General features: G+C 43.9%; 1 long non-coding RNA gene across 1 annotated transcript; it reads right to left on the minus strand.

Annotated features, from left to right (window-relative positions):
• Nucleotides 1-3,908: 3,908 nt before the first annotated feature.
• Nucleotides 3,909-7,494, minus strand: LOC115937106 (uncharacterized). The gene is made up of 3 exons (XR_014146804.1): nt 6,409-7,494; nt 6,104-6,179; nt 3,909-4,910 (listed from the first exon to the last, which is right to left on the minus strand). It is a non-coding gene; the product is annotated as an uncharacterized LOC115937106 (long non-coding RNA).
• Nucleotides 7,495-8,944: the final 1,450 nt, after the last annotated feature.

The following is an 8,944-nucleotide window of genomic DNA, read 5'->3' on the forward strand; positions in this document are numbered from 1 at the left end:
TAGTGCTCTGGAACATATATACACAGCAAGCTAAATGCATAAAGATCCTTCTGTAATTACTGAAAATTATTATAAATCAAATAAGAAATTAGTATTCCAGCTTCATTAGCTGGTAGCACCTGTTCATTAGACAACAGAAATGTTTGCCTTTGAGGAAGAGAAAAGAGACTTCCTAAATAAGTATCAAAATGAATTGCTTGCTACATTTCTAATCTTTCATGGAGTTTAGAATCCTATGAACTGGAGAAGATTGCAAGACCGGTCTCACCCTCATGCCCTGCTGATGGGAATGGAAAATGGATCAGCCATCTTGGAAAACAGTTTGGGAATTTCTATCCAAAATAAAGTTACCATGTGACCCAGAAACTCCAGTCTTTGGTAAATACCAAAGAAAAATGAAAATACCTATCAAAACAAACACTTGTACCCACGTGTTCCTAGCGGTATTATCCATAATAGCCCCAAAGGGGGAATGATGCCATTATTGATCCACTGATGAATGGATAAATAAAATGTGTGAGAGCCACACCACAGAAGAGTATCCAACAATCAAAAGATACAAAGTACTGCTACAACAGGGAAGGACCCTGAAAACATTATCCTAAGTGAAAAGAAACCAGCCATAAAAGACTACACACGTCTTGCACATTTCTGAATGAAAGATTCAATAGCAAAATCTATAGAGACAGAAAGTAGATTAGTTCTTGCTTAGGGCTCCTGGGGAGAGAGGGAGTAACAGCAAATGGGTACTGGGATGACTTCTGGAGTTACAAAAACATTCTAAAATGAGATTATGGTGATTGGCTGCCCCAACTCATAAATAAACTAAAAACCATGGAACTATATACCTGAAACAGGTAACTTTTGTGGTACGCAAATGATACGCAATAAAGTCGTGTTTTTGTTTTCGTCTTTTAAAAGACATGCTTCTGGGCGGGGAGGGGGTACCTGGGTGTTGCAGTCTATTAGGCTTCTGACTCTTGGTTTCTGCTCAGGTCATGATCTCAGGGTCCTGGGATCCCCACATGCTGGGCTCCGGGCTCACGAGGGAGTCTGCTTGAGATCTTCCCCTTCTGCTCCAAACCCCCACACACACTTATACTCTCTCAAATAAATAAATCTTTTTAAAAATAAATAAATAAAATAAAAATAAAGACACGCTTCACCCAGCTCAAGAAGAGAATGCTTAAGCTAGCAAGGAAGCTGTTACGGAAAAGTAGTAAGAGGTTTCAAACAAAAGCCTGACTTTAATCACTGGTTGCCTGTCCCTCTTCCCTGCCACCCCCACCCCACCCAAGTGTTTCTTCTGTTAGCACTGCAGATCGGTAGTCTATATAATCTCTCTCTTACTCGTTGGTTTTGGTTTGGGTTTGGGTTTGGGTTTTTTAGACAATGATGTGCAGACAAAAACTCAAGTTTACTGGGATCGGGTATACCAATAACTTATGTGAATGGTGGTTCTTCCCCTTCTTTGAATTGGTGAACGCCCTGCATCCCCCAGAGCCCTCCTCTGATGGAAAAGGGTGTCCGCGGGTAACAGGAGCCCGTGGATAAGGTGTACTGTCCCTCCTCTTTGGCACAAGGAGAACAATGCAGAAACGGAGCCAGTACTTGGCTGACAATAGAGCAGACCAGAAAGAACTGATGTTTATCTGCGACTGAGAGGCCTCTACGTTCCTTTTTTACTCAGGTAATTTTAAACCCCTTTTCATGTTTTTAATCAGTGAGACAGGAGGCTTTGCTGTTAAACTGAGGAAGCAACATGCCTCATAGGACTGAATACCAGAGGATTGGCATCTCAACCTGTCCTTGAAAAAGGATAGGTGTTGTCTGCTCCTGTCTGCAGTATTTCAGGGGAAGAAGTTTTTTGTTGTCGGTTCTTGTTGGGTTTATTTTTCTCCCAGGGGGCAAATCTCATGCGTTCCATTCATAGAAGAGGCTCCCCAGGAAACTTCCATTCAGAGCTGGAAAATGGATAGAGAGATGCAAACTGAGACCAAAGCGGGGAATGTTTTTGGAGACCGTGAATGTTTCTGTCCCATTGTGGGATTTCTGTGTTGACAATGACCAGGAATATCACTCCGGAAGGGAATTTCTTTGGGGTTCCCACTGTATGAGCCACTTGACTAGAAGAGTTTGAACACTCTCTGCTTTAGCCTTTGGGCCATCAATTGTCTGTTCTTACCTGTCAAGGTGGAGATTCAATTCAAGTCCACCTCATCACTCTTTTTTGGTCTCAGATTCATTTAGACCTTGAACTTCTCCTTCCAACATTCATGCCCTGACTGATAGGGAAGGGAATGCCACCAGCCCCCTTCCTACTCACCTTACCTACAGCCTCCTAAGTATTTTGACTCATGGTTTAAAAAGTAAAGGTCAGGGCGCCTGGGTGGCTCAGTTGGTTAAGCGACTGCCTTCAGCTCAGGTCATGATCCTGGAGTCCTGGGATCGAGTCCCGCATCGGGCTTCCTGCTCAGTAGGGAGTCTGCTTCTCCCTCTGACCCTCCTCCCTCTCCTGCTGTCTGTCTCTCATTCCCTCTCTCAAATAAATAAATAAAATCTTTAAAAAAATAAAAAGTAAAGGTCAGATATCAAATACACCTGGTTCTTCAAAGTTCCTGAAGCAAATTTAAAAAAAATAGGGTTTACGTATTTAGATAACACACAGATATCTTTACTTGCTGTGGAAAGCCCAATTATAATTGGTATTTCAAGGTTCTCCGGAGAAAAAGAACTTTCTGTGATGTCTGAAAAGTGGAGAGGGTATTTGTTATCAGTATTTCCTAAGAGAGGGGTACCTGGGTGGTCAGTCAGTTAAGCGTCTGCCTTCAGCTCAGGTCATGATCTCTGGGTCCTGAGATCAAGCCGCACATTGAGCTTCCTGCTCCAAGGGAACCTGCTTCTCCCTCTCCTCCCTGCTCGTGCTCTCTCTCGATATCTCTCTCTCTCAAGTAAATAAATAAAATCTTTAAAAAAATATATTTCCTAAGAGAAAATCATGAACGATAGGGACACTGCCTTCCAATGGTAGAGATATCCACAAAGCACTCCCACCTCCCTTGTCTTATTGGAGAATGCCAAAGGTCATGTGAAGTCCAGAAGATAGAGTTGTTTTATAGACAAGGAAACAAGCCAAGAGAGAGCAGAATGCTCATCAAAGACATAAAAGCAGTAGCAAGAAAAGCCAAGAACATAACCTCGTTCAAAACCGATCTGCCTCTTTCAGGGAGTAAGCATCATACCCGATCTTGCCCCCAAATGGAGCCTTGAACCCCCTTCTCCTGGTGAGATCACCCTTGTCCTGGCCAGAAACTACCTCAACCATTTAGTCCGCAGGACATAGGATTTCCTACTCAGCAGAGCTGTTGAGAACACGTGTTGGGATTAAGAAGGAATAAGAAGACAACATCCACGAGGGGCTGGAGGGGAACCTGTAAAGGGGGCTCACTATGCCGGCCCCCACTATCCAGGGTCATACATGAGCCTCCAAGTGTACAGCTAAAATGCCAAGGCTGCCATGCGGTTTCTGGAATTCCACAGCCAGACGTAACACCCCCTCCACGGACTCCTCATCTCCTGTCTCTATTTGGAATGGTCTCAACGTTCAGAAGTTAAGTGGAATGGCATCTTAGAAAGAGCAAACTGATGGTTACGGGAACGGGGGGCGGGAGGGGGGGGTTGGGGGAAACAGGTGCTGGGGATTAAGTAGGGCACTTGTCGTGATGAGCACTGGGTGCTTTACAGAAGTCCGGAATCCCTCCATTGTGCACCTGAAACTAATAGTACACTGTATGTTAACTAGCTTGAGTGTAAGTAAAAACCTGGAGGAAGAACAAAAAAAAAAAAGAGAGCGCAAGCGAGCACTGGATGTGGAGCCAGAGGATCTGAGTTCCGACTGTGACCCTGGGTGTGTGACTTGACGCCCTGAGTAAAAAGGGCCAGAATTCAGAGTCCTGCTATGAGGATCAAGTTAGCTAATACTTCCAGAATATTTGGTGAAAAGTGTATCCTCCATAAATGGTAACCACTGCGATCGTCATTATTCATCGAACAGATCCATTTTACGAGGCATCAACAGAAGACAAAGCTTATGCTGAGGCAAAGATGTGTGAATGATTGCTATTAACAATGCCCGACTCACAAGTTTGCTGGGATGATTATGTACATGTGACAGGTGCCTTCTGAAATCGAAGTTATTTGTGTACATGGGCTTATACACCAAGGGCAGTCTGTCCTTCCTTTTCTCCCGCGCCCAGAGACTGGAAGAGGCCATCCATGGAGTCAATGCTAATTGAGTGTTCACCAAATGAATTCCACACACAGCCACTTCCGAGGATGTCAGACATCTGATCCAGAGGTTATACGTTATTGAATTTGTTAAATTTATTGAATCTATGCTTCCGGATTCAACCAAAACCTACTTTTCTCACCACATTATCAACAAAACACCTCTGATCATTGATTTGGTAAGTGACCAGCCTGCCCTCCAGTGTAGACAGCCCTTGGAATGGACTGGAGCACTTCCATTGCTAAGGATATAGTTTTTCTTCTGCCCAGTGGGTCTACATGTCTTAACTCTCAAGCATTCATCTAGGTGTAGTAGGAGCTTCCATTTCCAGAAGTTCATCTCCAACAAGACTAGGAGGCCAGAGGCAAGGCGAAATTAAACCTCCTCCGCAGTAAATACCACTGCGAACCACAATCCTCCTGTACCTGCAACTCACTGACTTCCTCCAAAATCCATGGCTCACTTCTTTTATTTGGCCCCTCGCCAACACACTGCATCTGCTCCGGACCGTTCTTGATTCAAAGACATCCGGTGGGCCTTGCTGGAAAGGGAGCAGTGTGGGTGCCATAGGGTACATCAGGATGCCCCCCTGCATAATTGCTCAGGAGAGTCTAGGCTGGTGCTGTATCAGAGAGAGACAAAGACAGGAGGGCTTGGGAATCTTAACAGGTGTTGTGTTCTAGGGTGGGTCCTGACAGCAGCATCGAAAGCCCTCAGCAGAGACGTGTGGATGAGCTGCTGACATTGCTTGTTACCATCTTCATGTCTGGTCCATAGAAATTCACCTTGAAACTCCTTTAAAAACCCTGATTTGGGGGCGCCTGGGTGGCTCAGTTGGTTGGGCGACTGCCTTCGGCTCGGGTCTTGATCCTGGAGTCCCAGGATCGAGTCCCGCATCCAGCTCTCTGCTCGGCGGGGAGCCTGCTTCTCCCTCTGCCCCTCCCCCGGCTCATGTGCTCGCTCTCTCTCTCTCATTCTGTCTCAAATAAATAAATAAAATCTTAAAAAAAAAAAAACCCTGATTTTATCTGGGCGTGAAGCCAGATCCAAGACACTGGCACCAGATATTCTAGAAGTTTCAGAATCAAGGTTCTTTATGGTTGAGAATGAAATTTTAGATTTTTTTAAGAAGATTTATGTATTTTTTTTTTTTTAAGATTTTATTTAAGTGAGCGAGAGAGAGCATAAGCTGGGGAGGGTGCAGAGGGAGAAGAATATTCTAGAAGTTTCAGAATCAAGGTTCTTTATGGTTGAGAATGAAATTTTAGATTTTTTAAAGAAGATTTATGTATTTATTTTTTTTTAAAGATTTTATTTAAGAGAGTGAGCAAGAGAGAGCATAAGCTGGGGGGAGGTGCAGAGGGAGAAGAATATTCTAGAAGTTTCAGAATCAAGGGTCTTTATGGTTGAGAATGAAATTTTAGATTTTTTTAAGAAGATTTATGTATTTATTTTTTTTAAAGATTTTATTTAAGAGAGTGAGCGAGAGAGAGCATAAGCTGGGGGGGGGCGGGTGCAGAGGGAGAAGAAGAGTAGACTCCCCGCTGAGCAGAGAGCTCTATCTCAGGACCTTGGGATCATGACCAGAGCTGAAGGCAGACACTTAATCGACTGAACCACCCATGTATTATTTTAGAGAGAGAGCGGGGAGGAGGGGCAGAGGGAGAGAGAAACCCAAACAGAATCTGCACTAAGGGTAGAAGCTGAGCTGGAGCTCAATCTCCCGACTCAGATCATGACCGGAGCCAAAACCAAGAGTCAGACGTTTAGCCGCGGTGCCACCAGGCGCCCTGAAACTTTAGATTTTCATCTCACCTGTCCTTCTTTAGGTCAGGGTGACCCAGCCTCTTAAAGCAATGGCCTTTCCCAATGTAAACACTGGTTCCAACACCTACAAAAGAAAAGTCAACCAGCTTATGAGCAAACTAATACTAGGACTTGGAGTCACTGGAAGAAGGTAAAGGTCTATTCGTTCAATTTTCTGACAAGGAAAAAAAAATCATTCCCTGAGTTTCACACTCCAGTCCTGCTTGGAAATTATTCGAGGAACACAACGCCAAATCATGGGCATCCAAGGACACCCTGGCTAAACCAAAAAGAAAAGCAGGTGAGCAGTGAACCTTATTAGCATGTGTCCTCCCAGGCTGATGACTGTCATTAGGCTGCTAGAGGGTGACATCATTTTCTCTAAGAGACAGTCAGCTCGAAAATGTCAACTTTCGTGGTAAATTAATTCTTGCAGCTGCTTCATGTTGCCTTCTGCTCCGTGCTGCAAGAAACAGACATATTTCATTTCTGAGATCTGTCAGACATGTTGCTGTTTTAAATATTACATTTTAAGCCCAAGCCAACCCGAGCATATTGTGTTTGGAGAAGCCCGGCAGGAAAACGTTGCCTTCAACAGAGTAAAAGGCCAGAGTGTAACACTCGGTAATCTCGTTGGAAAAGTCATCACTTCTTTGGTTCAAATTCCTTCCATCTTATAATGGCCATCTTCTCCCCCAACGTCTCCTCTAGTATGAAGTTAACAGGAACCGTTACACTACAAGGATGCGGTCATGAAATCGTCATACGGGGAGTCAAGGGGAGGAGGGTCATGGAAGGGGGGAGAAAGGGAGATAACCCTCTCTGCAAAATGCAACCCATCCCAAAGTTCTAGTCTCTGAATGTAGCTCTTGTTCACTTCACCAGCCACAGGAGAAAAAAATATATATAGTGCCATTTATTCATCTTTTTCAATAAACATTATTGAATGCCTATATTTTGTTCTGCTCCTGGGCTGGGCACTGGGGAAATGAAGGAAAGACACTTCCCACCTGCAAGAGAGCCCCGAGCTCGGTGGGGGAGGGAGACATGTCAAGGGAAACAATAGAACAGTCTGGAAGTTCCAGAGGAGAAAGAGATTCAGCAGAGTTTTCTGAGAGTGAGTTTTGTGGGAAGATTATGTGTGTTTGCCGACATACCCTCCTTTGCGGGGGGCCGAGTGAGAGAAAATGGGGGGAAAAAAGACAAACGGAAAACCGTCTTTAATAAATAACTATGTAGGAATCAGGAATAACCTTCATAAATGAATAAAACACCTGCCCATGGGGTCAGAAGGGCCAAAAAGGGTCTTGAAGTCCCCCAAAATATCTTCCTTGTTTTCTATCTAATGTAGGAAACACTTTGAGCTGTAAACTAATACTGTTAGACTTAACAACATATAAATCAATCACGTAAATAAACACGTGAGTGTAACTGACAGATACTGGACTCTTTCTGACAGTAAGTTCGCAGAGAGGTAACTGGGAAAGCATCACGCCTAAAGTCATAGGAAATGGGTAAAATTAAGGGCTAGAAAAAATGGTCTGTTGCCTTTCCTGTTTTTATTTGACCTCGTTTTAATTTACATGCAGTAAAAGGCAGAGATCTGAGGTGTTAGAGTTTGATGTTTCATGAATGCAAATGCTCCTATAGCCCGTGCCCCGGTCAAGACCCGAAACGTGTTCATCATCCCACTGAGTTCCCTTCGGCCCTTTCAGGCAATCTCCACCAAAGGCAATCACGGTTCCAATCCATTTCACCATAGATTAGTATATTGCCTGTGTTCTTAAATTTTACAGAAATGGAAAAATTCATATGCGTCCTCGTTTCTGACATCTTTCATACGGCACAATGTATCCACTTGTTAAGAAGAACAGTGGCTGCTTCCTTTGTCTGATTGAGCAGTAGTCTGTTGGAGGAACAGACCACAACCTGTATCTGTTGACAGACATTTGGATCGTTTGCAGTTCTCAGCTATTATGGACAGAGCTACTTTGAATATTCTTGTACGAGTCTTTTTGTAGATATAGGTGTTAATTTCTACTGGGTGAATAACTAGGAGTGAATTGTTGGGTCAATGTGGGTTTTAACATTTTTAGCGGAACTTATCATAAAAGTAGGAGCATTTAAACTTGACCTCAAAGGATGAGGTAGAAAAGGAAATAAGGGCCACCCAAGCTGTTGGAGGAGGATAGGCAAAAGCAGAGGTAGGAAGGGAAGTGGCTGCAGAATTTGGGAAGGTGAATGGTCAGATGTGAATCATAAGGTGCGTGGAGGGTGTTCTTTCTGGCAAACAGCTCCTGGGAGGTTTCCAAAAGCTTTGTTATTGTTAGCAGAGCCTACAGAGTCTGAACTAATTACGGGAACTTCTGCAAGTGTTACTAAGCTTCTCAGAAAATGTCATCGTTTCTGGGAAGCCTAAGAAAATAGCAAGAATAAAGTCCTACCTCCTTTCAAGTAGATCTGATTTGGGAGAACTGGTATCCCACGGGGTGTTGGGTATCAGGTCCACCACTGTCATCCAGACATCATTTCCATTGGATCTTAAAAACAGGGTCCAGACTAGAACAGGACTTCCCCTGGTGGGACCCAGGCTCAGCCATTTCCTGATGGCACAAGCCAGTTCTCCATCCTCTTCTCCACACTCAGATCTGTACCTAAGAGCTGTTTGTGGTAAGACAGGCCAACTTGCAGGCTGGAAGCGTGTATCATTCAAATACTATCAGTTTAGTCTATTTTGCCAAAGCCCCCTTTAAGCATATTATGCAATTCTTGAATGGATGAAGATTCTTTTTTTTTTTTTAAGTTTATTTATTTAAGCAATCTCTACGCCCAACGTAGGGCTCGAAGTCA

Source organism: Leptonychotes weddellii, chromosome 7 (genome assembly GCF_054177405.1).
Source record: "Leptonychotes weddellii isolate Sample4059 chromosome 7, ASM5417740v2, whole genome shotgun sequence".
Taxonomy (NCBI): Eukaryota; Metazoa; Chordata; class Mammalia; order Carnivora; family Phocidae; genus Leptonychotes; species Leptonychotes weddellii.